At 44.6% G+C, this 26,908-nt stretch overlaps 1 protein-coding gene across 1 annotated transcript in view; it reads right to left on the bottom strand.

Annotated features, from left to right (window-relative positions):
- Positions 1 to 26,908, bottom strand: part of DNAH11 (dynein axonemal heavy chain 11) — a 3,007,685-nt gene that overhangs the window by 1,127,276 nt on the left and 1,853,501 nt on the right. The window lies entirely within an intron of this gene.

The raw sequence follows: 26,908 nt of genomic DNA, 5'->3' as shown, positions 1-26,908 counted from the left end.
TTAGCACCTTTCTGGAAGGGAATGCATAGGCTTATGGGTAAGATACTAGGCTTCACTATTGACCTGGACCCCAAGGTTGTAATCTTGGGCATAATGGATTAATGGAGAAATTCCACGCACAGCGCATGCTGGAGGAGAGGAGATTGTTAGGGGCCAAAAGGGATATTGCCAGTAGGTGGAAAAATGCAGAATCCCAACCATAAGGGACTTAGTCCTGGGTATGGGACTACTGTGCCATTGCAGAAGAGATGGCAAAGGGATGCCCCGCCAAAAACACCCGCCTCCGGAACCCTTGAATACAATCCCATGCTGGACCCACTGCAGCACCCTCCTCTCTGGATCCCTTTGTTTTACACACTTGTAAAGATTGCCTGTCCTTTGTTCTCATTTCCTGGTACTTCCTGAATCGCTCACTGGTCATTTACTGTACTTCATGCCGTTACACAGTGCACCATTATCTTTCTGATGCATTTTTCATTTATTTGGATTTGTTCAGCATGAAAACAATAAAAACATCCTACAAGTCAAAAGCTTCCAGGAAATTCACATGAAAGATTGAAAGGATTAATAACTCTGGGGTGACCATTTTTAGTTGACAATGAGACACTAAGTGGTTTACTGTTTTAAGATTTATCTGTAGTCCCAAAATGGTACCTTGCCAAGGAGGAGAATGGAGTAGCACCCCATCTTAAAGTCTGGTTTCAGAATTCCCACTTCTATTCCATTTTGTAACCACTTCTGGTTCCCAAGAAATAGAGCAATCTATCTATGCATAGAGGAATGAACCTAGGGTAAAAAGTGGCACAAAGAACAGCCTTTGTTACTCCACATACCATAAGCCATCTAAATATGACAATGTTTTGTACTGAAAGTTGATCCTCTTAATGAACCAATAGATGCAATCTTCACTCGGGTACACTATTCATCAATAAGATGTTTGCAATTGAACTGAAATATACAAACTATAGCCCCATGATAAAAGTGCAGCCAAGAATGCTTTTCCAGAGTGGTGTTGGCTTGCTAGGAGCATGCAACTTTTTAAAATCGGTGTCAATTCTGGTTGTAGGAAGATCCATTCCTCCATTTTTTGTTTGTCAAGATAACTGGCATATTTCCAGGGAAGTGGGCTGCTAATGACCTCCTAGTTCCTGTGATCCACTGTGCAACATAAAAAAATACAAATGATCCTTGAGGAATCATTGAACTATAACATGATATTTCAAATCATCACACAAGTGAACAAAATATTCAACAGTCAGGGAATTTCTCATAAATAAATGTTTTTTATATTTGATTCAATCAATTTTATCAAAAAACAGCAAAGAATACATTCATCATATCCTGTACGGCAACACATTTACTACTGACTCAATATGTATATAATACACAGTAGAAGCAAACAGCTTTTGTTTTAAACAAACGTATGGACAGTACATAGAATCAACCATACATTGGAATCAGATGGTTGTTTACATTCATTTCATTATGCATCAGCAAACACCAATGAAAAAAAAAAAGGTGTAGTAGCGTTGACGTTTCGGTCTCATTAACGGTCTCTGAGATCCACTAGACCATCTTCAGGGCGGTAACGTTGCACCATGAATCTAATACAGTAAAAAACATCCAAAATCAACATATGGAAAGACCCTGAGTTCAAAAGTATCGTCTGCTCATTACTCAATTTGAAGGTAAAGTTAAAATTTACCCTATGTGCATAAAACCAAACAGTGCCAAACTAAAACCACACCGCACTACAGACATTGAGGTGTGTACCCATGGAAAACCACTAACTAACCGAAAAACTAATCATACAAGATTTTAACAATGATTAGCAGTGACCAGAACCACATCACCGTACAAAACACGATCTTACTTGATAAAAAATACGGATCTCTCTCGGTGGTTCTTAAACCTACAATCAACATCAAGCCCGTGAGAACACTAAACTCATCAAACAGAAAACCAACAGTGACTTTATCATAGACAAGGACCTCCTCTTCCCTTTAACAAAAAGTGTCTCCCAATCTAAAAAACAAAAACATGTTGAAAACATGTCATTATACTTTCAGACACAGTTATTATGGCACGCATGATATAACAACTTAAAGGACGTTGTACTCACAAAGCAGCCGTACGTATGAATCTGCGGCTTTGGCCTAAAAAATGTGCAACATGGCAACAAAGTGGCAAACGCCAATCGGAACATTGTTTTTTAGGTAGCTCCATGGTAAAATGAAGTTAGAACTGAACAATTGTCTTAAACGTCAAATTTACTATAAGGGACGCAGTGTAATCACTACAGTTCATGCTGTAAGATTAAAAGGCTCAGTTGCATAACATTTAGAAGTGAAACATACAAAGTATTTTATCTTGCATGATTCTGCAGTAAGAGAAATCCAAAGAGTAATTTACTGCATAGATTTAAGGCAGCTTTCCACTAAATATAGCTGCTTAGAGCTTAAATCCCACAATAGTGCAACTTGGCTTAAAAACAACAATGCAAGTTCTTTACATCCGATTTTACTAAATAACAGAAGCTAGTTTTATTGTCAAACTTGGATTTGTATTAAACATGTCACAAAAATGATTTCTAGAAGTGTTCATTCTAGCCTCAGGAACCATAAAAGTTCTGTGAGAATTTGTACAGATTGAATCAATTGGGGGATTATAAAATCAATCATGATAAAACCGATATCCTGCTAATTAATTCTGGGTGTCAAATTCTCCTGCACAATCTTCAAAGGCAAGCTTTCTATCCTGATACAATTCGTTATTTGGGGATGTATGTTACTAATCGCTACAAGGATCTCTTTAGATTGAATTTTGGGACAATGCTTACCAAGATTAGATATTTCCTAGATAGATGGACTCTTCTCCCGCGAACATTAATTGGCCGAGTTGCTCTTATAAAAATGTTGATTCTACCACTACTGATTTTTCCTTTTGCAAATGTCCTAATTGAAAACAATACGTTGTATTTTAAGGAATTAGAAGCAATCTTTCGCCAATTTATTCGGAGCAAGAAGTCTTCAAGGGTAAAATTTTCAGTGCTTCAACTAGACATCAGCCAAGGGGGGGTTGGCGCTACCTCAAGCTTGTATGTATTACGAGGCTTACTTTTTGCATATAATGGGTTGTTTGATAAAATATAAGGATTCTTTGGATAGCCTCTTTTTCTGATAAAATGATGCAGGAAGCAGATCTCAGATTCAGATTTTAATTAAACCTCCAAGCTCCCAAAGAAAACTAGATATAAGACACTACAGACTTCGGTCATTTTATTCCATGGAGAGACACACCACTGGATATGATATTTGAAGATTTCAGAATGCAAAAGGCTGGGCCTGTATATTCAGGATAGCCAGATAACGTTCTGGGAAAGTAAGGGCTTTAAGGAACTTGGTCATTTTATAGTAGGGGGAGGTCTTTAAATTAGCAGGAGATTCAGGCTAGGTGTGGAATCCGTTGTAAGCTCTTCTTCTTAGGGTATTTGAAAATTATCCAACTGATAACAAATTATTGCCCCTAATCTAGTGTTGCCACAGTGCCCATATTTGCTGCCCTCTTTAGAACCAAGCAAAGGGGGGTGGGAAATTGGTATAGACTTTTGCAGAGTTTGAGGGAGTGCACCACAGAAACAAGTTTTTTTTAGATAGATCTATTCAAGAAACACAGTACACTTTCTCAGAGTCTGAGTGGCAGGGGATTTTTCATTATGGCAACAAGGCATTAAGAGCAGCAAGTTTTAAAAGAATGTCATTTTTATCACGCTGGATGGCTTACTCTACTCCGAGAGTGCTACATAAAATGCACCCAGTATTAGAGGATAGATGCTTTTGGTGCCATCAATTGGACAAAGGGGGCTGGCTTCATATTTTTTTTTACCTGTCTGGCATTGGCCCAGTTCTGGGAGAAAGTTTTTTCCACCCTAAGCGATGGCCTACAGACAAAATTACAACCAGAGGTAGAAATAGCACTTTTTTATGTATGAGACAGAGGCAAGGCCTCTGATTCTACAGAATTGGAGGACAACTAACGTTCCAGACTATCTAAATTGGCATATAAAATGATTCATACTAAAACATTTGAGAAAGTTTATTAAAAAAGGGTAGGCGCTACAAAAAGATTCTCAGTTGTCTGGAAGTATATGGACAAAGTAGTAAGTCAAGTAGCTGACTCAAGCCAGATGGTATAAATACAACGACTGTGGAATTGTTAAAAGTATTGCACTGCACTTTATTGAAAATGCACAGCACTTTAATTAGAAGAGCGATTTTGTATTTTGCTTTTCCGGGTTTATCATCATTTCGAGATTAGATGTAATAATGAATGTAATATTGAAGGAATAGGAGATATTTAAATCTGTAAATTAGATTAATATCTATATTACAAGGGGATTTGATATTTTAAAGGACCGGAATGAACTGCACTTTATTAATAGCACTTTGTCTAGTTTGAAGTTTGGACATTATCATGTTTTCCAAGGATGAAATTCTGAAATGTTTGATGTACTTTTTTAAAAAGGATTTGATCCTACAAGCTTTAAGCAACTTTATTTAATGTGAAATCAATTCTTTTTTTTGCTGATGTAAGGTTTTTATAATAATTCTGCTAAAAAAAAAAAAAAAGTTATTTGAGAGAGGTTCCTCCTGCAGTGCCAATATAAAGATTTACCACAGCTGGGCTTTGCCCAGAAAGGTGTCAAATACTATGAATTCAATAAACATTTGTCTCTGTTAAAAAAGCATAACCATAAAAACAGAAAGATATGTACAGAGCAAATGACAAAATGTAAAAGATAAATAACGAAAAAGTGAGAAATTAAACTTCAATTAATCATGGACGGAACATATCATTTTATTGGCCTTTACCTAAAAACAACTTATGGCATGATAAGTCATAGGAGTAGATAACATTTAAAGAATTAGGAAGGCTTGACTTAATAATGTGAAATTCTTACGTCCCAACAAAGGTACGCGTTATTTAATTTGCGCAAAAGTATAACAAGCATTAAAAATGCAATAGGTCTCGCCTTTCTTTAAGTTAAAGCCATTTGCTTTGCTATACAATACCATTAGCAAAGCAAATGGCTTTAACTTCATCAAAGGCAAGACCTATTGCATTTTCAATGCTTGTTACTCTTGCATGGAGCATGCGTAAGGAGGGAGAGAATCCAGCTAGACAGAGCACATGGAGAGGGGGCTGCACCAGCGACCCGGGGCAGCACACGCTGCTGGGATGTATGTCCTGAGGTGGGGGCTGCGCCAGAGCCTCCCTGTAGTGCACAGGCTGCTGGGATCGTGTGCAGAGGGAGCATACACCAGAGACCCCATGCAGCACACGGTGCTGGGACAGTCGGGGAGGGGGCGGAGGCAGCAACAAAGACGTTGTGCAGCGTGCATACGCTGCTGGGATTTGGGCTATTCGGTGGTGGGGGTGGGGAGGCAGCGGGGTTGTGGATCTACAACATAGAACCAGTGGAGCACACGCTTCTGGAAGTGTGTGCAGATAGGAAGAGGGTTTGGGGCGAGTGTACCAGAGGCCTGCCGGAGCACACACTTCTGGACTGTGTTCAGGATATAAGCATGGGTGGGCTGCACTGTAAGAGATCACACACTACTAGGATAGTTTGCATTAGGGGGCATTGGAGGCCCCATCTAAGACCTCCTGGAACACACACTGCAGGGGTTGTATGAGAGGGAGAGGGCATGGCGGAGAGCCGATGCAACACACAGTGCAGGGAATGTGTGGTGGGGAATCTCACCGGGAGGGGGGGAGGGGGTTGTGCGACAGAAAGACCTTGGAACACAGACTGCTCGGGGAGTGAGATGGGAGTGTCTTTGGGGTGCACACGGACTTAATACATCACACACCGCTAGACCTGTATGTGAGGAGGTGCACCTGATGGGGACCCACTCGCTGGACAACCGATGGAACACACACTACTAGGACTGTGCAGTGGGGTTTATTAGGAGCAGTTGGGGCTCATCAGATCCATGGTGTGCGGCACGCAATTATGTTTTAAAGACGTGTACTAGGAGCATATGAGCAGGGATGGGATCAATGTAATGCACATAACCTGGACTATGTTCCAGCGCTGCGGGTATACAGTGCCTGTCCTTTGGCTGGCCAGTGTTACCTGCACTAGAGTGAACCTATTTACCTCTTAAATAAAACTTTCTCCAAGATCTAACTTTTAATTAAATACAAGTCTTAGGTCTGGTAGAATTTGGTCCTTTAACTAAAATCATGTTTTCAAGAGTTTGGGAGTTCAAGAACGTCCATGTGTGTTACGTAATTGTCTAACAAGTTCCTAAGTGAATTCAAACAGCATCATCCACATAGATTTGTCTTTGTGCAAAGTCTAGGGGGTGTCCTGATTCTGATCCCTCAAATAAGAGTCTAACTCATTTGTGTATGAAGTAAATTAGATAGGGAGTCAGGCCGCACCCCTGACAAATAGCTCTCCCCAATTCAAAGCTTTTCGGTCACTCTTCATCCAGGTCAAAATCTGGTATGTAATGTTTCAATGTAAATGACCCAAAAACCATTTGGAGGTAAATCCACCCCTTAAATTGGAAACAGACCAAAGTTTGGGCCTGTTCATGTGGTTATATGCTGAACTAAGTCTAAATGTAAATACCCTCCATTGATTACAGCTTATTTGGGAGATAGCAGATATAAATTAAGACACTGTTATATTGCCCCAGGCCAACTTTAAAGCAGTACTATTTTTCCCCTAGGATCTCTTTGGTGTATGCCCAAGCTTGAATTCTATTTACTAAATTCCTTCCTACCATTTTATCAGTAGCATCTATTAAGGAGATCGAGAAGAATCACCTGGGGTCTACTGTGTCTTGTTCCTGACATACAGGGGACAGTAATGGATTTTGAACAGGAAATCAAAATTGTGGAAGAACTACCAGTATTTAACAAGTCAGTTAATAAGGAACTCTGTAATTCAAGGTTGTGTATAAAGAAATAACTGAACATCCAATCAGGTCTTTGACAGCACCAAACTACACAGAAAGAATTAAACTCAGTCTGGGACTCAAAGTGGTTACCACGGTAATTGCTTGATAAGAGCTTGCGGAGCCATAAATGTTACACAAGCGCGTAACCAATAAATATTACTAAAATATGTGTCTGTACCTTATATTCACAAGAGATCGTTCTGATATAAACAGTAATTGACCACTTTCGCTCCTCAAAATAGGCCAAATCCTTAGAAACACCATCATCATTTTAATCCTACCATGCTTGGTCTCTTCGCAATAACTTCCATTTATTAGAGAATTTTTATAAGTACCTCTACAGGCAGTAAATTCCTACGGATTATGAGGGAATGATGGTGAAGATTCTGATTAAACACACAAAAGGTGATGGAACAAATGCTTACATAGTCTAAACCACATCCAATTGCTCTGGGAAGCTATACCTTACTGACCAGGCCTAACAAACAGAAAACTGGTTTGTGGTTACCAGTGTTCCCTTCCGGAAGGGCCCTAGCCTGGCAGTTCGGTATGGTCGGTTCCCATGAGGAGCAGCTGCAATAATGCTCAGCATGTGGAGGGCTTCTGTCTCGAATGGCACAGTGGTTGAAAAACAATGGGTTGGATTACTAATCAATGTGATTGCCAGTAATTTTGACTACCTTCAAACATTCTTCCCATCACCATGTGTGTGTTTGAAGATTCTGGTAAACCAAAATAAAATCTGTCAAATCGTTTACCCGGTTATTAATGGTGATCTAAAAATACTAGAAACTGTGTCTGAGAAGGCACCCAAGAAATTATGAACCCTAGCTATTTCTTCCAAACATAAATAGATTTTGTGCAATGGAATGTGATTCACCTGTTGCAAGGCCAACATGGAATGAATCAACCCCGACCATAACCTAATACAACACCATCCTTAATCCATAGATCCTTCAACAAAATAATGCTATATTGACTGGCAAAGTCAGTCCAATCATCATTAACACTTTATTCGGATTTTGCAAGGAAAACCATAAAAGTCAAGCAAATACAATTAAAAACATCATCTGATACACAGAATAACAGCACAGTGTAATCATTATGGGCCTGGAAATACATAGTTAAAATGCAAGCACTAAGTCAAGGTCCAAAGTATGAAAAGACATCATCAAAGCACCATAAAATACAAAATTAGTATTAAGGACAATATCAATGGCAATAAAACCGTCCATCACGGCCCCATAAAATACAGAATTGTAAACATGGACCATGTTAAAACCAAATTCATGTTAACACAGTGACAGATAAGCGTCCATCAAGGTTAATCGCAGCTGGACCTAAGCCTATTAGCAGCCCTTAGACGATAACGTACAATACTGAATGGCTTGAAAGCAGTTGTAAAAAGATAAAAGCAGCCTAAAACTTGCTTTTTTAAGAATAGGGATGATAAAAGACTTTCTGGGTACCTCGTAAAAGCTACAGGACATTAAAAAGTGCATCATATCCTATGGAGACTTTCCATCCCAGCCATAGGGTGGGACGCACTGCCCTCTATATGCGCCACGAGGATGGGCCAGAAGATAATGAAAGAGGTCCAATCAAAATCTGGTTAGTAAAAACGGGCATGGATACTTTTAAACCATAAAAGATAATGTTCAGTTGATGAGACAGTTTTCAATAAGAGGTAACTACACTCAGACTTCTTCAGCTCCACTTCTTCTCTGGCCCACGTACGCTTTTCAAAAACGTTCTCGTTAACCCAAGTCATATCCCTACTACAGATGTCCTCTAGGTTCAAAAATAGATCTGTCCTTCCCAGACTGGTAAAGCATTCTCTAACATACTTAAGCCAGTAAATAAGGTTAGCGTGGTCAAGGGAAAGATAGTACCTTAAAATGTCCTTGCTAAGATGATTTTCTTTCTCTTTCCAGATTTTGGTATGTTAAAGGAACACCAAACGGTTTCATGGCGCTGGAGGTTCCAGATTTTCATTCACAAAGATAAAGGACGAAAAGCCAACACATCTGAGAGGAAGGCCATCCCTAATTCTTCGTGCACTACAGAAGATGGGATTCACTGGAGTAAGCAGAGTATCTGTCTCAGAAAAGTGTTTGACAATTTGCAATCCATCCAGCCCAGGATAGCCCCAGATTTGCAGTAGTGCCCTGACCGGTCTGCTTCCCAACCTGGAAACAAAGTTGAAAACACAGCAATAGCCTTGGCTAGATCCACTTTCTTTTGGCTTGTCAAGGGGCGCCAATTCAGGACCTCATCGAACACTACCCCCAGGTAGGGAAAGTCATCAGTCTTGGGGATCGGCATGTATAGGACTTTGCTGGACGAAGACCCATCTGCATCAAGAATGATTTGCTATGATTGACCAACAAAACCAGGTACTCCATGAATTGTACAAAGGAGTTCAGCAAGAGTTATAGACCCCTTGCTGTCCTCGCCATTAGGATCATCATCAGCATACAGGAGGACCGGCAAACTTCGCTTACCCACCTTGGGACAGTCGATTTTTAGATTCAAGAGGACATTCTCCAAATTGTTGATATACAAATTCAAAAGAAAAGGGGCCAAGATGCACCCATGATGCACCCCTCCCAGGATGGAAAACTCGGGGGTCACTTTCAGATCGTTAGATGCGAACTACGGCTTTAGTGCCTCTGTGGAGATTTCTTAGAAGTAGGACAATGTCTTTGTCAATACCAATAGAAAGCATCATCTGCCAGAGCTAGGATCTGTTGAAGAGATCAAAAGCAGAAGACAGATCCATAAAAGCTAAGTAGATGGTGCCAGTGTGGGCAACAGTATACTTATTCAAGTCCATATTTAAGTTCAGACACTGGTCCAACTTTGAGCAACCAGGCCGAAAACCATATTGGACTTCTGCCAGGATGTCATTATCATATGCCCAACTCACAAGCCTATCTAATACCATGCAACCCATTACCTTTACTACAGAATCCAAAAGGGAGATGAGCCTGTAGCAGTGAGTGCTGTCCCGATCTCCCTTTTTGAAATCAGAGACAATGGTAGATAGAGCCCAGGTGTCCGGGCGGCCAGTCTTGACCTCAGCATTAATTTTTGAGATGAGTACAGGTACCCAGATGTCCAGGTTCGAAATGTAGAGGTCTGGAGGAATCCCATCCGGGCCAGGGACCTTGTTTTTAGACAACCCGCAATGCCTGCTCTTACTTCCTGTGCTGTAAATATGAACTCTAATTTACCCGCAACAGTTTCCTGGGATCCCTCGAGATACAATAGGGCTGAAACATGCCCTAAAGTGGCTTACCCAATCATCCTCAGTGATATAGGCGTCCAATAAGTTGGCACTGTCTCCTGCCAAGACGGAGCTATTGATGATGCCCCTGAACTTGGAGCTGTTACCGAGGGTGCTGGCCTCTAACGACTCAGACTAGGCCTCCTCTTTCAAAGTGGACATGTACTTTGCCAGTGTGACTTTGTTTTGTCTGCAATATCACTTGACGGCTGTGGGGTCTTTTGGTGTAACACTCAAAACCTCCTTCAATCTCCTGAAGGTGCGGGAGCACTCAGAGTCAAACAATCACCTGTCTATATGATGTGAACGCCTACCTGGGGCCTGCAATAGGTTAGCTATAACTCCAGACATGCTTCCAAAAGCCTCCAGGATGTCTATTGGTTGTGCCGCATAGTCTAGGCAGGTGACAACCTCCCTGTAACATTAATTAAACAGAGACTCATAGAACTAGTCTGGAATAATCTGACTCCACTTAAGTCTCCTCCCCCCTTCCACAACTGTCAAGGACCCCCTCGCTCCATCATTGATTGGCTTACTACCCGAGGCCATTTGGTCAAAACGCACACCGGGTTATGATCACACTCTCTTTGATGGTGAAATCTAAAACATAGGAGAAAAAGGTGTAAAGACAAAAACAAAATCAATAAAGGACTCACACCCTGTCCCAGTGAAGGTGGGGGCGACATTCGTCTTTTCTAGGGGCAATTAATTCATAGCGGACATTAGGTCAAACTCATGCAGAATAGAATTAAGTATGGCGCTCTGATGGTTATGTTCCATGTGCAGGCCAGTATGTCATGCACATCCCGTATATGTAAACTCCCCCAAGCCTAAGCTCACTGCACATATGGACATTAAAATCTCCTGCAATGAGGACATTAGAATAGTTCTGCAAACTCTGGACCATATTTCTCAAAAAGAGCCCAACCGTGTAATATTCTATACTACCGGCAAGCAGGCTACCGCGTTGTAAAAATTTAAAAGCAATAGCTTGCTCGTGCTACTGGATTATAACAACACCTGTAAGAGAGTTATAGGGCAACATAACAGAGCTGCCTTGGACTGCTAGAGAGACAACAGACCAGACCCCTCTTGCCACTTCCTGCGATAGAGGGAGAGCTGACATGAAGAAGGTTTTACAGCCTTCCAAATTATATCCATTTTCAATGGCCCCTGTCTCCAGGAGGGAGACCATGTTGAATCCTCTTAAAAAAAGCACCAATTCTGGATCATCAAACTTTCTTGCCAGCCCTGCAATATTTCAGGAGATAAAATTGCACCCCTTGCAATCTGGATGACGTGGACCCGATGGCCCACCCGGACACTGTGTTAAAGGGGCATCTGACTCGAGGGGAACCCCACTCAGTCAATCACAACATTCTAATGAACTCAGAGGTGCAAAGCAATGAGATGTAACTATGCATGGGATTGCCTCCTACTGGCTCCCCTGCCCCACATCTAGGGACCACCCCTGGATTCTTCTTAATGACGACAATGGGTGGATCAAAGGCCTATAAAAATAACCCAGTGGGAGAGTCACAATGGCAGCCCCTATGTTAAGTTGGGAGGCCTGCTTAAGATGCTGTTTACCACAAGGAGGCTGTTTAAGTTAATAATGAAACAGTCACCATCCCAGTGTTTCTTAACTCTACCCACCCATGATGTTCTACACAACATGATTTTCTACTCGCCACCCTGAGGCAATGTTGGAGTTTAACCAATGCACAACTTTATTCTTCAGTTGGTCAAAGTCTTCCTTTGCACCCGGAGCAAGTCTAGGAGCATTAGCTAGAACCACTTTGAGTGGAGTTGACTCTGGTCGCAGATGTAAGGTGCAGAGTCTCTGATTAGAGTTACTAGGTGCCCCTGAATGGGTTACAGCAAACCTTCCATTAGACATCATATTGGGCCCACCTGCAATGGTTCCTGGATTCTGGTGCTGCTTGGAGTATAAAGGGGCCCCATCATTTGAAGTAACTGCCAATATTGGGACCAGTGTAGATGAACATGCTGAAGGCACTAGATGAAACATGCGCTGGATTGCACACTCAGTCACAGGCTTAAATAGGGTCTTTGAGCCAGGCTCCTGCGCATTACAGCAATTACTGGAAGGCGGAACCATTGGAGCCGAGAGACAAGTGGGCAATACTGTGGAATCACCTTGCAGTAGTGAGGACAGCTTATTCAGACCATTCTCAATTTTTGATAAACGGTGTAGAATGGATTCTAATTTGAGATCCAAGGCCGATAACAAGCATACCTTAAAAGCATCAAGCACGATCATCATATCCAGGCTGGATGCAGCTGGGGATCTGAGGGGCTAGGGAGTGAATCGATGCTCTTCCAACGCTTAGCAGGACTCCCAATCGAAGGACACTTCCTCTTTGCTCTTGCTCCCTTCCCCACTTCAAGACACACACTGGGCACTACGGGCTTTATCTGGGGCGTTAATTGAGCACCGTCCTGTTGAGGGGGGGGGGGAGTCGGGGAAAACAGACAAACACCCCCATCCATGATTGGGCCCATGTTCGCGGGCCAGGAGAGGAGACTTGTTCAGGAGATACTGAACATAAAGGTTCTAGAGAGATCTGGGAGGGTCGAACTATAGGGGATCAGGAGAGTCGACATGTGGCCAACTCAATTTCCTTATCCAAAACCCCTAAGGCTCACTGCAGGAAAGCGTCCATAGTAGACACAGTGTTCAAAGGCTTCTTTGTAAGCGGTCCCACAGGCCTAGGTCTCCCCATAATGATAACCCAGGCAGACTTGCAAAATATGTCCAATCATTAAGTACTAATTTTCAATGGAGACCACCAATGTTCCACAAATAAAGATATTCAGAGATATACATGTGCAGTCACTATCTCCTCTAGAGATTCATGTGGCAAAAATCTGTTGGACAAAGGGCATACAGTAGAAAAATGTACTACTACCAGTTGTACTCGACATTGCAGGTGATTGAAACATAGCTCTATAAAAAAAAAGCCTAAGAGACCTGTGTTAATCTTGAAGTAGGAACAAATGCCACGGTTTACAAAGCCAAATACTCCGCTCACCAAACATGCCTTTTGATGTTTACAACCACGTAATCCGCAGGCACAAATTTGTGTGAGTTCTCATCATTATCAAAGTCGATTCTCCCCACTATCCACATTAGAAGTTACTCTAGGCACAGAGCGTGTTTTCAGTTGAACAATCTCTTCTCTTTGAACATCCAGTAACACCATAAAAAGTTGTTGCCTGTGGTGGAATTAGCAAGAGAAAAGAATTAGTCCACTTCAGAGTTTTCGTTGCAAGGCTACCTTTTAGAGACTAATCATTGTTAACTTTTTCTGATAATCCTGAGCATTAAAAGTGAATAAAAAAAGAGGATATATTGGTTGGCAGCTTGTTAGGTGAAGCTTCAAAGGTTTGAGTAGCCTGGTCTAAATACTTGTGGCACAGACACTGGTGTATAAAGAGTTAATTGTTAGTTAACCACTCATTTATGTTATTCAACAGTTGTAAAACCAAATACTGTAATATCAATAGCAGAACTCCAAGGAGATTTTCAGGATTGTGTTCAATGAAAGCCTCACTCGAAATGAGCCTTGAACTTGGAACTTTGCCTCTCTTTAATGCTGTGTGTCTGATGAATGTCGCAATTCAAAGAGCTAGGATCCTCCACATTGTCAGTGTACCCCTATGTACATCAGCTTGTACTGTGAGGATGTTCTCAGAAATGCATCCAATAAAACTGCGGGAAGATATGGTCTTGTTAAATCGATCTACTGGGTCAACAGCTATTGTGTTGTAACAGTTAGTATTTAGACAAAATATCGAGTTGGACATGTCAACCTACACAAATATTGAGTTGTAAATATTGTGACACAGAAATATCGACAGCAAGAATATCGAATTTAAGGTAAGAAATATCGTTTTCAAAAATATATGTCATCAATATTGTTTGCAAAAATATATTTGGTTTAAATTAAATGTGGGATGTGAATTGTGTGGTGTTATAGGGTAGGAAGTAAATATACAAAATGTATGTAATAATTAATATTTTTGTTCATAGATATTTTCTAAATATTATTTTTTAATTTTTTATTTAATATAATTTGTAGGTATTTGTGATAAGTTTTTAACATTAGAATATGTCTTTCTTTTTTATTTTTATTTTTAACATATGTATTAATTTTTTTATTTATTTTGTTTTTAAAATAATTTTTTGGGTTGTTGACATTTTTTTTTTTTTATTTTGAACTGACTGGATTGGGAATAGTACATTTTACCCCTCCACAATCCAACACTTTCCCTACTTTTGCACTGACTGTAGTGGGAATAGTACATTTTATCCCTCCATTATCCAACACCTTCCCTACTGTTGCACTCACTCGAGTGGGAATAGTAATTTTTACCCCTCTGCTATCCAACACTTTCCCTACTGTTGCACTCATTAAAGTGGAAATAGTAATTTCACCCCTACGCTATCAAACACTTTCCCTATTGTTGTACTCATTTGAGTGGGAATAGTCATTTTTACCCCTCCTCTATCCAACACTTTCCCTACTGTTGCACTGACTGGAGTGAGAATAGTAATTTGTATCCCTCTGCTATCCAACACTCTCCCTACTGTTGCACTCACTGGACTGGGAATAGTAATTTTTACCCCTCTGCTATCCAACACCTTGCCTACTGTTGCACTCACTGGAGTGGGTATAGTAGTTTTTACCCTTCCGCTATCCAACACTTTCCCTACTTTTGCACTCACTGGAGTGGGAAATTTAAGTTTAAAGAATTTTAAATAGTTTAATGTTTTCATTTATAATAAAATGTTTTTAAATAGATTTTATGTTATTGGTATATGTATATATATATTTATTTGTTACATGTTTATATAATTTAAAATTATAAAATAAATTAACATTAATAGGCTATTGTTTTAAAGTAAATCTATATATATTAATTATTATATATGTGTTTAACTTTTTTAAATTACGTTTATTTGTTATATTTGTTAAAATGTATATTAAATCTAATTTATTTTTTTAATCAATGTTATCATTTAATATATTTAATTTTTATTATTTTATTATATCTATATATATCTGTATAGAGAGATATATGTAGATATAGATACAGATATATATACACACACACAGTATATATATATATATATATATATATATATATTTGTACAAATATATTTATGACCAATATATTTATATGATTTTTTGTACTTACCATTATAAATATAGGATGTCAATAATCTTGACATCGATATTTATAACTCAATATTGTTGTATGGTAATATTTTAGTTGTTGATTCTGTCAGTGAACCTAACTGTTTCCTCCACAGCATCAATGCGTAACTTAGCCTGTGCAATCTCCACATTAATAAACCCACCCCCTTTTTTAAAAAACTGGGGAGAGAGAGTACCCAAAACCAACCAATGGTGCCCAGCCACATCTCGTCTGTCCTCTAACGGGCCCAGTTTCACCCAGGCTGCATCTGAGCACACCAATATGAGTTGTGTGCTGTCGTAAACTGGTCACATTTCATAGGTAGTGGGCAGGGCTTCTGCAGATGTGGGGCCATGGTCCTTTGAGTCACCCTGAGCAGCCCTGATCTCTTGTTGCTCCTGCTGCTGTAGTATGTGACTCTCACACAGTGGTATGCTGGGGTATATGTGCCATGAGGTGGTGGGATGAGCTTCGGCTGACTAAGGGGATACTGGCCCTTTGTGTCCCCCAAGGCTTCCTGATCTCTTCCTGATGCCCCGAGATGCTGTATGCTGTAATGTCTTTTGTTTTTAGGACAATTGTTCTTTTAGTGCAGCAGACATGCTGGCAGGTCACTAGCTCCATAATAAGAAAAATACATTTGGAGGTGCTTAAACTCCCAGTAATATCATCCTATACTCATCAGATAGTTAAGAGCGGAACAAGGGAAGTTGAAACAGCTGGCCTACTGAAAGACTGTTACATTTGTGTCGAGGGCAGGGTCAAGAACGTACCTAAGACTATGCAAATTTTGGAAGGGAAGAAGTGTTGCTGGCCGGTGTGCTCCAGGACATCACACACAGTGGATGGCTGAGTTGCTGCACCAGCCAGGATACACTAGCGGAGGTGTAAACAGCAAGCTGCTGGAGCACAGGTGAGTCTCTGGATTCCAGAGTGGAAAGAATGAAAGATTTTGACTCCTTCATTTACCAAATGAATGCCATGACTTTCTGAAAAGGGATATGGATATGACTTATAACTAGTCATTCCCAAGATTGTGGTATGTCTGTAGGATGTTATCCAGGGATTCCAATTGAAAAAAATATGAAGGAGGCCTTCACATGAGGAAGATTTGCTTTGTTCTTTTTTGGCATTTTCTTCGCCCCTTGCTACCTGTTTTGTTCTACACCTTTGCATCTTGCACTTTGAACAGCTTCTGAAGTCTATGCTGGGATTCTTGCCTAGCTCTTCTCTTTTATGTAATGCAATAGGGAGTTTGGTTCCGTGCTGATTTATTTAGTATTAATCTTTGTCTTTGATCAAAGCACAAAGATTAGCAAGAAGATTTTTCCCCTTTGTAGCTTTTCCCTCCTTACCCAACACCTTAAATGTAGATGTTTCTGTGCATGCTGACACCCTGGATATGAGAAGGAGTCAGAATTTCTGCGTGAGATCAAGAAGACGACTCTACAGAGTTTCTTTGTGTGTAGTCTTAACAGTCTGTGTGTCTGGGAATTTTTCATTTTGTTTTCAAAGATATCACCTAGAGCAACTAGGACTTTGATACGGGCCTTCCCATAGACTCACTGGCTAATGTTCTTAGGGGATAATATATTAAGAGCGAACCAATTTGAGCAGGCTTTTCCCTGGTAGGGGTTGGCAGTATCTATTTATAATAGTCAGGACGAAAAGAGGGGTTAACCCCTTAGCTTCTAGGGCTTTTCTCAAAACAGTGGTAAACCCATTTTGATGTTCGCAGGTGTTTCGTGCTTAATCTTTCATAACTTCGTCCACAAACGTTATCATGAACAAATTTGCTTTCTTTTTTAGCTATATCTCGGGTATTCTAAAGGTACCCTAGGGTTGTAGATACCCATTGAGAAAGTGGAGAAAATAGTAAAAATATAACTAAATTTGGGGTTTGTCTGAAAAACTTACAAACTGGAGCTGTGCAAGAAAGCATATGGTGCTTTTCTGAAAATGGCTCAAACAACTGGTTTGCTATGCTAAGATCACTATCACCCCAGATTTTAGGAATAAGCAGACTTTTTGTAATTTTCTAACTGGTAGCCATTTTTTCAACATGAGATACCTAAAGCCAACGACTGAGCTGCAGCTTATTATGAATTCTTTTGTGCACTGACACTGTAGCAATCCACATGGCACATGCTAATGAATGATAATAGATGAGTTTAGGAACAGTGGCTGTTTGTACACCTCTGAATTTGTGCCCATATTTAGTTGCAACCCAGGTACACTTCCCAAACCCAGACATGGTTGAAAACAAAACACCAAGTGCAGTCTAGGATGCTGTGACTTGTGTGGATCCCACTACATTTTCATACCCACAATGCCCTGCAAATCTCAAACTTTGGCTAAAATCATGCATTTTCCCAACATTTCTGTGAGGGAAAGGTCTGGAATCTGCTCGGATACAATCAATCAATCAGGGTTGGTGAAGCATGGCTACTCATCCATGGGGGTCTCAAGGAGCTGGGGTGGTTTGGGGGAGGCTGCTGAATCATCTGTGTGCTGGGGTTCAGCTGAAGAGCCAGGTCTTGAGATCCTTCCTGAATTGGGTCAGCAATGGGGATTGTCTTAGGTGGAGAGGCAGGGTGTTCCAGGTCTTGGTGGCAATGTAGGAGGAGGAGGATCTCCCTCCGGTTCAAGTCTTGTGGATCTGTCGTACAGTGGCCAGGGCTAGTTGGGCAGAGCGGTTGTGTCTGGTGGGTATGTGGAATGAGAGGCAGTGGTTCAGGTATGCTGGTCCTGCATGGTGGAGGGCTTTGTAGGTGTGCATGAGGAGCTTGAAAGTGATTCTTTTGTTGACTGGGAGCCAGTGGAGTTCTCGGGGGAGATCGGTGATGAGACTGTGGCGGGGGATGTCGAGAACCAGTCTGGCTGTGGCATTTTTAATGTTCTGTAGTTTCCTGAGGAGTTTCTGGGTGACGCCGGTGTAGAGTGCATTGCTGTAGTCGAGTCTGCTGCTGATGAGTGCGAGGATGACCGTTTTTCTGGATTTGGTGGAGATCCATCTGAATGTCTTTCGAAGCAGGAGAAGCATGTGGAAGCATGATGAGGAGATGGCGTTGATCTGATGGTTCATTTTGAGTGAGGAGCCTAGTATGATGTTGCGGTTTCTAGTGTGCTCCATGGGGGTTGGACGGTTACAAATGCAGCGGGCCACCAGGAGTCATCCCAAGCTGAGGGCATGGGTTCCAGGATGAGGACTTCGGTTTTGTCCAAGGTGAGTTTGAGGTAACTGTTTTTCATCCAGGTGGCAACAGCCTTTATCCTACTGTGAAAGTTGTTTTTGGCTGTTGTGGGTATGTTGGAGAGGGAGCGGATCAGTTGGGTGTGGTCAGCATAGGACATGATGTCGAGTCCATAGTTCCTGACGATGCCTGTGAGTGGAACTATGTAGAAGTTGAAGAGGGTGGGGCTCAGGGAGGAACCCTAGGGCACTGCACTGCTGATCTCCGTGGGTTTAGAGAGGAACTGTTTTCAACCGATGAGGAAGAACTGGATCCAGTCCAGGGCCTTGTCATGGATGCCAGCGTCGTGGAGTAGGGTGATTGGAGTGCAGTGGGAGATGGTGTTGAAGGCAGCCAAGAGGTCCAGAAGGATGAGGGCTGAGGTTTCATCCCAGTCGAGGAGGGAGCGGATGTCGTAGGTGGCGGCGAGAAGTGCGGTCTCTGTGCTGTGGTTACTTCGAAAGCCAGATAGGGAGAGGTCCAGGATGTGGTTTGCTTCGATGAACTCGGAGAGTTGGGCACTGATGGTCTACTCAATGACCTGGGTTGGGAAGCAGAGCAGGGATGATGGGTCTGATGTTCTTGATGTCTGTAGGGTTGGCGGATGGTTTCTTTAACAGAGGGTTGATCTCAGTGTGTTTCCACAGTCATCGGGTAAGGTGGTTGTCTCAATGGAGCAGTTGATGGTGCGGAGAAGCTCAGGGCAATGGTGGTGGCAGCTCTATGGAAGATGTGGTGAAGGCGCAGTCTTAGGCGTCTGCGAAGTGGATGCTCTTCATGGTCTTGAATGTGTCGTCTGTGGTGAGAAGGGTCCAGTTGAGCAGGAACTGTTGGAGTGCAGCATGGTTGGGTGAGGTGGTGTTGGGCTTGGTTGGAGGGTCTTGGGCGTTAAAGGCATCATAGAGCTGTCTGATCTTGTGGTGGAAGAAGGCGCTGAGTTTGTTGCAGAGATCTTGGGAAGGTGGGACATCCTTGGTCTCGCTGTTGGGCCAGGCAAACTCCTTAATGATGGTGAAGAGTATTTTGCTGTTGGTGCTTTGGCGTTTATTCCGTCCTAGATGGCCATTATATTTGTGGTTTTGAGGAGGTGGTGGTGTGCAGTGATTGCGACTTCTCAGGTTGTGTGGGTTTCCAGGGTTTTGTTATTACTGTATTTCTTTTCTAGTCGTCTACAGGTGTGTCTGGACTTGTGGAGGGCAGGAGTGAACCTGCTGGATTTCTTGGACTGTTGCTTGTCGAGTGCCTTCTTGAGGGGTGTCGGGTGTCAGAGCAGTTGGAGATCCATCGGTGGAGGTTGCGTGCTGCGGTTTTAACGTCAGTGGATTTCAACGGTGTGGTAGTGCTGAGGGAGGCGGTGAGATATTCTTCGATGACCTTGTTAAAGCTATTTCCATGAGGGTAGTGAGGGCATTGGTGTGCGACGGGTTTAGTAAATGCAAAGTGCACGCAGTAGTTGTCGGTCTAGAGGAGTTCAGTGGTGTGGATCTAGGTATCGATTACACTGGCGGAGAAGACGGGGTCGAGCATGTGTCCTGCTGCGTAAGTTGGAGCAGTGACTTGCTGCTTGAGTCCTACGATGGTGAGGTTCTCCAGAAGGGATGCGGTGTTCTGGTCATTGGGGTTGTCCAAGTGAAAGCTGAGGTCGCTGAGTGGGCTGTAACCGGCCTGGTCTGCTGTTGGTTGGGTGGGCGGCGGGAGGAGCTGGAGTGCGGAGGTGGGACAGGGTGCAGCTGCAGTTTTGGCAGGAAAATGTGTTCTTCGCCGATGCGAGGTGGCAGATGGTGTGTCATCCGGTGTTGAGTGTGAGGAGGATGCTGGCATTGTATCGGCAGAAGGTCCAAGGACCAGGGTTTGTAGCTCTGGGTGCAGTCCGGGCACAGATGGGTGCAGATGTGCTTGCCTTTGCAGCACCTTCGGCACATGCACAGCGGCTGCCATTAAGTAGTGTGCGGGGGCTGGACAGCTGGGAGGTGGGAAACACAGGGAGTGGGAAAGTGGCACTGGAGGGGGCAGGGCTGCGGAGAATTGCAGGAGCAAAGCGTCCTAGGTCAGACGTGGGTAATGTGCTCAAATTTTGACAATCGAGTCAGTTGCCTCTGTGTCTTGGGGCTTTACCTTACTATTGAGACCAAAATAGAGCACCAAGTGACATACCTTTAGCACTTGGCCTTCAGTGTCGCAATGTTTAGCAGTCCAAGTATTAAACATGGGGGATTTGCTGGATTACAGACTCAGAGCTCAATAATCCATGCAATTGCAATTAACACATGAATTTACAGCCAGGACTGTATCTTGTAAAAGAAAGTATTTTACTATTGATTTACCACACAATATTGGACACAGATAACAGAGGGCAATAAAATATTACTCTACATTCAGGTAATACTTGTGTGGTTTTTTTTTGTTGGGGGGGACGAGTCAATGGTAAACAAATGCTAAACAGAACAATCTTTTTGGCCTTCCCAAGAGAGATGGAACAATTAGTTTATGCCAAATTGGCCTCAGACGATGCTTGCGAATGCTCGCTTCCTTAAAGAATGGGCTCTCCCCACTTTTCACCCACTTGGTGGTGTTTTGTTTTTGCACAGTATCATCTTTCTTTTACTTTGGTAGAATATGCAGTGCCTCCAGTGTTCAGTGGTTGTCAGGGGGCAGTGCTGCTTCTGTACGGTCCACCAAGGTGTCTCTGCCCTGGCCCAGATGACTAGAGCTCCTGCACACACTGATTCAAGGAAAATGTTGCAGTGCCAGTGTGAGTACCAGGTGGAGCAAGGATGTGCCTTGGTTCGGTGGAGCAAGCCCTCTGACCTCCTGGTCAGAGTAACTACTCTACCCTTGCACAGCTCTGTCGATAAGGCACTGCCCCCAGCGCCTTCTGGTGTCCCAGGTAGGTGTTTGAGGCCCTCCTCCACACGCAGGCTCCTGCCTGCACTTCATCTCTGGTGGTCCTGTGGAAGAGCCTGCTCTTCTGCTGGTCTGCTCTGTCAGCCTTTTTCTGTCTTTTTCTGTTTTGCTGTTTATTCTGTCTTTTTCTGTTTTCTGTTTTTTCTGTTTTCGCCTTTTTATTCTGCCTTTCTGTTTGCCTCTGTATTTCTTGTCCTTTCCTGCTGCTGCTGCCCCTGCATCCCTCCTCCACAGTGTGTTCCTGCTCCCGCCTCCCAGCTGCTCACCCTTCCCCGACCCCTACTTAATGGCAATCATTGTGCAGCCGAGCTGCTGGCACGCCAAAGGCAAGACGATTTGTGCCCATTCACGACCCGATCGTGATCAGTGCCAGGGACCCCGGTCTCCTGACCCCCGCCACTACGACCCCAACACCCTCCACACACTAAACCCTGGACGCAACAACAACTGCCAGCTCTCAATGCCGAGCAACTCTCAAGGCCCGTTCTTCTGCCGACACTGCTGCCGCACATTCATCCACCTCCGGACCTGGACAGCCACCTCCATCCCACCAGACGCCAGCGTACACAATCCCCTGAGCTGCATCACCCTCAACGTGCGCTCCCTGCAAAGACACTCACTAGACATTTGGGACCTCCTCAACACTCTTGCCTAACGTCACCTTCCTCACAGAAACCTGGACCAACACCAGTCGCTCCGCACCCGACATCCCCGACGGATCGAAGATCCTGAGGAAAGACCGCCCCAACCACCTTGGAGGGGGCCTCGCCATTGTTCACTAAAGCTCCCTCTGACTGACAACCTCCAACTTGATCAATACCTCGCCCCCCCCCCCATGGAACACATCCACTTCCAGATCCAGCCAAACCCCAGAACGTCACAGCACGGAACACTCGCCTGTAGACCGCCCGGACCCCGGACCCCTCTCCCCATTCACCAACACCATCGCAGACTACATCGCTCCCCAAACCCTCGCCTCCACAGACTACATACAACCTCAGGGACCCCAACACAACGCCCTCCTAGAGAATCTCGCCAACATTGAACTGAAGCAACTTGTCTCCATCCCCACCCACAAGGCAGGACACACTCTCGACTCCATGTTCGCTGGAGGAAACAACAGTCACTTCAGTCACACCACGATACCGCTCTGAATGGACCACCACTGAGTCCATTTCTCCTTCTCGAGCCCACCCCACACAAGCTCATGCCACGCCTCCCAAGCAGAAACTGGAGCAAAATCACTGTAGAACATCTAACCTCCACCCCCAGCTGCACTCCTCCCCCTACCATGACAGACGCCAACATAGCAGCAAACGACCTTCACCAATGGATCGCCAACTGCACCAACACTCTCACCCCCCCCTTCAGAACTCTGCTAGATGAAAAGCGAAGGCCACCTGGTTCTCCACAAACCTCTGAGAATCCAAGCGCTTTTGCCAACGACAGGAGAAAACATGGAGAAATGCCAAAACCCTGGAAGCGCGCTCCGCCTACAAGGCCGCCACCACAGCTCACCACCATCTCATCAAATCAACTAAGAGAAACTTCATTCAAGACAGAATCCTCTCCAAGTCCCACAACTCCAAGGAACTCTTTGCCATCATACAAGAATTTACCAGGCCCTACAGCGAAACTAGATGTCCCTCCCTCCCAAGACCTCTACAACAAACTCAGCTCCTTCTATTACCACATGCTCTATGACAACTTCGACGACCAAGACCATGTCACTGACCCAACACCCCCCACCAGCGATGCCACCCAGCCAACACTCCTCACCTGGACCCTGGTCACCACAGAAGACACCGCAAAGACTATGAAATGCATCCACTCATCAAAACCCACTGACCCCTGCCCACTGCACATCTTCCACAGGGTTGCCATCACAATCGCACCCTAACTACCACGAACAATCAACTGCACCCTCGAAACAGCCATATTCCCCGATGACTGGAAAAGTGCCGAAGTCAAACTCCTCCTCAAAAAGCCCTCGGCTGACCTCAACAACTACAGGCCCATCTCTCTTCTCCCCTTTGCCACCAAAGTCACTGATAAAGTCGTCAACACCCTGCTAACGCACTTCATAGAAACCAACAACATTCTCGACTCCTCTCAATCGGGATTCCGCAGCAACCACACACCGAGACTGTGCTCATAGCTGCCACTGATGATATCTGCACCCTCCTAGATCAGGGCCACACTGCAGCATTCATCCTACTAGACCTCTCAGCAGCCATTGAAACGTCTCCTACCACACACAAGCTGACAGACTCTACGACTAGATTTGATCTTTTCTCTCAGGCAGAACACAAAGAATAAGACTCCTGCCCGTCCTCTCCGAACCCAGAGAGATCAGATGCGGAGTACCCAAAGGATCCTCCCTCAGTCCCACGCACTTCAACATCTACATGGCCCCCCTCGCAACCATTGTCAGAAAACACACTCAACATAGTGTCATACGCCTATGACATCCAGCTCATCCTCTCCCTCACCAAGGAACCCGACATCACAGGCATAGTTTCTAGGAAGGAATGAAGGACATTGCATCCTAGATGAGCAGCAGCTGCCTGAAGCTCAACTCAGAGAAAAAAGGGGTCCTCATCCTCGGGTCCAACCCCTCTGCATGGGACAACAACTGGTGGCCCCCACCCTCAGAAACCCTCTTACCCCTACAGACCACACCCGCAACCTCGGCATCATACTCGACTCCTCACTAACCATGAACCGTCAGATCAATGCCGTGTCCTCCACATGCTTCAACACCCTCTGCATACTCCACAGGACCTTCAGATGGATCCCCCTGACTTCAGGAAGAACGTCACCCATGCACTCATCACCAGCAGACTGCACTATGGAAATGCGCTCTACGTTGAAATCAACAAAACACTCCTCTCCAAACTCCAGACCGTACAGAATGCCGCAGACAGACTCGTCCTCAGCAATCCACAACATGACCACATCACCCACCACCTCTGAGACCTCCACTGGCTCCGAGTCAAAAAATAATAACCTTCAAACTGCCCACACACGCCTACAAAGCCATCCATAACACCGGACCCCAATACGTCAACGAAAGAATCTGCTTCCATGCCCCCAAGAGAAACCTCCGCTGGGCCAACCTAGCCCTAGGCACGGGCCCCCGCATCCACAGAGCCAGAACGGGTGGCAGATCCTTCTCCTAAAACGTGGGCAAGACCTGGAACAAACTCCCCCTCCATATCAGAGGAAGCCCGACACTGCACCTATTCAATAAAGATCTCAAGACTTGGCTCTTTGGATGACCATGAAGCTGCTCTTACCCCCCCCCCCCCCCAGTGCCTTGAGACCCTCATGGGTGAGTGGTGCGATCTATAAATCCCTATTGATTGATTGATCTAACTGCTTTCGTTCCTTATCTTGCCTAATTACAGACTCACCACCCAAGCAAGCTAGAGGGCCAACCTAGGTAGCAACAGTGAGTACTCTTTATGTTGGTTGAAGTCTACTCTGATAGTGGGGGGAGGGCGCCTTTTACCATAACATAGTACAGGTTGGACTTGGCCCTTCAGGCAGGTTCACCCCAAAACTTTTTGCGTTCTCAAGCCTTTTTCTGTTACCTGGTGTTGGTGATTTTAGGCCTCTGAGCACTTTAGCATGGGGTCCTGTGTAAAGTGCGTGCGCTCTGTGTATGTTTTAGTGAGACTGACCTGCCCTCCCATAGGAATGCATGGGGGATCTGTGTGACCGTGTTAAGTCCTGATGTGAGAGGAGTGCAGGGTCCTGTGTAAAGTGCGTGCGCTCTGTGTATGTTTTAGTGAGACTGACCTGCCCTCCCATAGGAATGCATGGGGGATCTGTGTGACCGTGTTAAGTCCTGATGTGAGAGGAGTGCAGGTTCGAGTTTGGTATGTGCGAACTCGTGAGATTGAATGCTGCGCGATGATGTGTGCGGCGTTACAGTGTCTAGTGTAGAAGTGCCACTTCTAGAAGCTGGCATGTCTGTGTAATAAATGTGCAGTGACTGTCTGGCTTGTGATTGGTTGGTGTGTCTGGCTCCAGGAGTCAGGATGGGTCTGCCCCGGTGGTGAATGGAGAGATCTGCATGTGATGGCAGGGAGGAGTACACCTGGGACCTGAATAGGGCTGGGCTTTCCCTCCACAATGCTGGCTCCACCCCCTGTGGTGCGTCTGATGTCCCTGGCCTGTCATGTGAATAGAGGAGAGGAGCTGAGCAAAACAAAGTGCTCAAGTGCTCCTGAACCAGTTGTATCTGGTTCTCCCCTTGCCCTACAGTGGTAGACAAAGGGAAATGGTGTATAAAAGAGGCTGTGACCCCAGAAAAATATTCAGCTCTGCTTTGGATCCTGATTCCTGCGGGGCGTGCCGCTGCTGGGGCCCAGGAGGACTTGTCAGGAGGGCTACCTCCCTGGGCCCTGCTATGCCCTGGAACCCTTTTGCCTTTCTTCCCAGCTTCCAGGACTTTTGCAGCATGTGAGCGCTTGATTTTGAAGGGAGAGGAGAGCGTGGGCTGTTGCAGCGCGACGCTGCACATGGAGATAGAGGGAATCCCGGCATGAGGGATTCCCCCGTGATGTGGCTGAGGCGGGTGCCCACCCTGCATTCTTTATGTACCCCGCTTATGGATTAGTCAGAAACACGGGTGCCCACCCCGTTTTTGAGTATTTAAATTACGGGTGCCCACCCCGCATTCTTTATGTATCGAGCGAGAGCCCACCCCGCTTAGGGATTAGTCCGAAACGCGGGTGCCCACCCCGCTTTATATTTTCAAATCGGAGGGAGCCTACCCCTCATTTGCACCGAGAGACGAGATCTCCGTCGCCGTCCGCCTGGTTGTGGGCGGGCCTGACGGACGGAAGCGGAAGCAGGAGAGCAACGAACATGGCAGCAGCGGGTCGAGCAGGGCTCTTGTGTGCTGGTGGGAGCCCTGCCAGTGTGCAGTAAAGTCCCGGGTCCCAGGAGGGGGCCTGGGTGAAGAGGCAGGGCGGCGTGAAGAGTCCTGCCTCCAGAGAACGGGGGCCATTTCTTCTTCCTTGGAGTCCCAGAGTTGGTCTCTGGTGTGCTGGTGCCTGTTCCAGGCACGTTGATGGTGCTAGGCGGCCCCGACTCGCAGAGGGCCGCCCCAGTGAGTGTGCAGAGTTTCTGTGGAGATTCCTTGCGGGGCCAGTGAGGGCCCTGTGTCAGTCAGAGCGGCCCGTCTAGCAGCGGGCCGCTCCAACGTGTGGTGTAATTGTTTTAAAGCCTACGTGGCTACAATGATGGCCTGTTTGTTCTTAGAGCCTAGG

Source organism: Triturus cristatus, chromosome 10 (assembly GCF_964204655.1).
Source record: "Triturus cristatus chromosome 10, aTriCri1.1, whole genome shotgun sequence".
Classification (NCBI taxonomy): domain Eukaryota; kingdom Metazoa; phylum Chordata; class Amphibia; order Caudata; family Salamandridae; genus Triturus; species Triturus cristatus.
This window is presented reverse-complemented; position numbering and strand designations above follow the sequence as displayed.